A 3,183-nucleotide genomic window follows, 5' to 3' on the forward strand; every position below is an offset into this window, starting at 1 on the left:
AATATGAAATCTGATTGTCCCGATATTTTTGCTTAAGATATTTTTATCATCATAATATCTTCAGTAACATGACAGTTTCTTGAGGTACTTTGCAGCATTGAACGCAACATCAGCAAAGATAATACTGTCATTTTACTTAAAATATTTTATGTATCTAGATTACAAGCTAATGTCCTCTGATATATAAAAGGAGCCTTGAAAACATCCTGCTTCGTGCATGCTTTTTCTTAGTTTATATAGTTTCAAGTTATAAATTTATAAAATTATTATAAAAGAAAAATATCTAAACACCATTCTCATTCTTGTTGAGAACTATGGCCTACCATAGTCCTTTGATTTTATTTTTACTACTGACATTTAATTGAATTCCAATGACATCAAAACTAACTCAGTAGTCTCACTGTACTTTTCTGTAGTATATTTACTGATTATTTAACAATGATTAAATATTGCAAATGGTTTAAAACACCAAACTGATATGCAAAACTTAAGTATCGGAATTTTAAATTAAAAGCACTGAGAAGGGACTACTAACAAAAAATAGTTATAAGAACATTTTGAGAGAAAATGCTCTATAAAATATAAAATGCTTAAGAAATAATCTGCAATTTGCATTAAAAAAATAGTTCTGAAACCCCAAACTACATTACTAACATGTAGGGCACAATAACAGCGGTGATGGTCACGTAATCATACCCTGGGAGTGTCGTAAGTTCTCACTATAAGCCTGCCTGCTGGAAATATTTTGCACAAAGGAAGAGACTCATCTCCAGAAGGAACAATAAAGATGATTAATCTGGCAGACAAACTACTGAGTGGTAGGTTTCAACAGCTTCATGTGACTCTAAAATTGCCTTGTTGATTTAAGACAGTAACTATCTGCTTAGCACACTTTCTTTATCAAGAAAGGATAACAGTTAATACACCACAAACAGAATCAATATTAAAGAATTGTTTAATATACAGAAAGTCATACAAATTATCACTGCTTGGAGTACCATATGAGGCCACCATCAACAACCACAACTGGATTATATATTTCCTCAACCAAATGATAAATGATTTCAGGGTAGTGTGTTAGGATATCCAGAATTTTAAATACCAAATATTTTAAAACAAAATGTAGCATGAGACAGAAACAGCAAACATAATTATACTATCCTGTGGTGAAAAACAAATGGATCTCAATTTTCAGAGTTAGCTACCAATTGGCTTATATATGATATTATACCCTTCTGACACTTAGGGTACTCCTCTTCTAAGGTCAGGCAGGCCTCCTGAAATGAAGTTACTAAAACAAAGACAAAACAGGGAAATTCAGCCTTTTCTTTCGCCTGAGAAGGTTTGCTTCACATAAATTGGTGACTGTTATGGCAGATTTTGGCATCTTGATTAAGTGTCTTAAAACCTACAGCACTTATCGCTTGCTAACGCGATCCTTGTGTTCAGAAGAAGGATTGCTAAACTGTAAATCATTGTCACCAGTCCTCAGACAGGAGCATAGGACAAGGGAGTTGCACAGAACCAGTGTGTGTGAGACATCCTTCTGCTTTGCTGTGTTCTGTTGTGTCCTTGCATAGCAATATGATTACTTTTCCACCCTCTTAGACAGTAATCAACTCACATTTGTCCTTTTTTAAAATTAATAGAATTGGAATAAATACATAGACCTACCTTTGTTATTCCCCATTATCATCCTCTACTAGTTTTCATGAAACACATTTTTTCACAAAATGAGGAGGCAAACCAGGTGTTAGATTATTTATGTTTGAAAAATTCGTATCATTTAAATAATTAAAACTAATTTGTGTTGAGAGCTACAGTTGCATTTTTATTAGAGAAACAAGTACAAATAGGCATCACTACAGAGCTGTTTATTCAATAATGAGATTAAATGAAATGGATTTTGTAGTCTCAATACTTTGATTAATGTGGCAATTGGAACTTCTGTGCCCTAACAATGTGGAAACAGCTGCTTACCCGCTATAAATCTGCAAAACTTGTTTTTCTTTAAAGCTACACATTTTAAATTACCCCTAAATATATATTGTAAGGAAAATATCGAATGTTTTCAGTTCAAACAGTATTTACATTATAAGCCTGAAGTTATACTACTTTTTAATTTAATCACAAAAAAAAATTATTTACAAATAGCAGTATATATGTTTATATGTAATGTAAACCTTTCTGCATATCTTTTTTCTTATATAATATAGAGGCTATTGTATTAATCTGTATAGAAAAATACTTTACTATTAAACTGATAACAAATTCTAAACTAATTATTCTAAAATAGGGAATTAAAATTTTAAGAGAAAAATATATGAATATAGCTACAAGGAGAATGTGCTGTGTGTAAAATTGCCTGCCAAGATCCAGTTAAAGCAGCACAGTACTTACCCTTTCAACAAAAGGCATCAACATGTAATTGCAAGAAATTATTATAGATTATTAAAGTTTTGAGGGAAAAACAAAGATGCAAAACTTCTGGAAGCAAACATATTTATAGAACTATAATCGAGTATATTGTTCTCTTTTCATCAAAGATTTTTCAACCATTTTTATTAGAGCTGCAGCATATTATATGTACAGGGACTGCATTGCACCAGATACGGACATGCTAAGCCATGTTCTTCTTGCATTTAAAAAATACCATTTGACTCTGTATCACTTATAGAATAAACCAGTCTCAGTTTGTGAATCTGTGTAACATTAGCCCTCAATCCACCCAAAATCCACATAAAGCATTTAAAATTTGGAGAATGTAGACATCTTGTCTCAAGGGAAAAGGACATTTAGGAGTCAGCAGATGGACTAAAGAGTGTCCAGACAGAAATGTGTGAGCGTTATCAATAAGCATATAGTAATTTGCATCACCCATCCTTAAATTTTTTAATGATACTATGACATAGGGATTCAATTCACTGTAAAATTACTAAAATCTACCAATTTTAATGCTTTCAGACTGTTTATTTTTTTTTTCCAATAGAAAAATAAATCTCATACATTCGAAGTGGTACACAAAAAGACTGGGATAAAATTGATCAGATTTCTTGATAGCACCATTTACACATTCTTTAAAGTAAACATTAATATGCACTTTCTTAGAAAGCGATATAAATATATATATAAATACAGGACGTGCTAACCTCTGTTAACCATCTGAATGTGATGGAATAATCT

General features: G+C 31.6%; 1 protein-coding gene across 6 annotated transcripts in view; it reads right to left on the reverse strand.

Moving 5' to 3' along the window:
- Nucleotides 1-937: 937 nt before the first annotated feature.
- The window catches only part of NOVA1 (NOVA alternative splicing regulator 1), a 141,251-nt gene continuing 139,005 nt past the window's right edge, over nt 938-3,183 (reverse strand). For all 6 annotated transcript variants that reach the window (XM_059475323.1, XM_059475322.1, XM_059475325.1 and 3 more), the window contains one exon: nt 938-3,183. This exon is cut by the window's right edge and continues 4,505 nt beyond it. The gene's annotated coding sequence lies outside the window, so the exon portion shown is untranslated.

The sequence above is a fragment of the Ammospiza nelsoni genome, chromosome 6 (genome assembly GCF_027579445.1).
Source record: "Ammospiza nelsoni isolate bAmmNel1 chromosome 6, bAmmNel1.pri, whole genome shotgun sequence".
NCBI classification, from domain to species: domain Eukaryota; kingdom Metazoa; phylum Chordata; class Aves; order Passeriformes; family Passerellidae; genus Ammospiza; species Ammospiza nelsoni.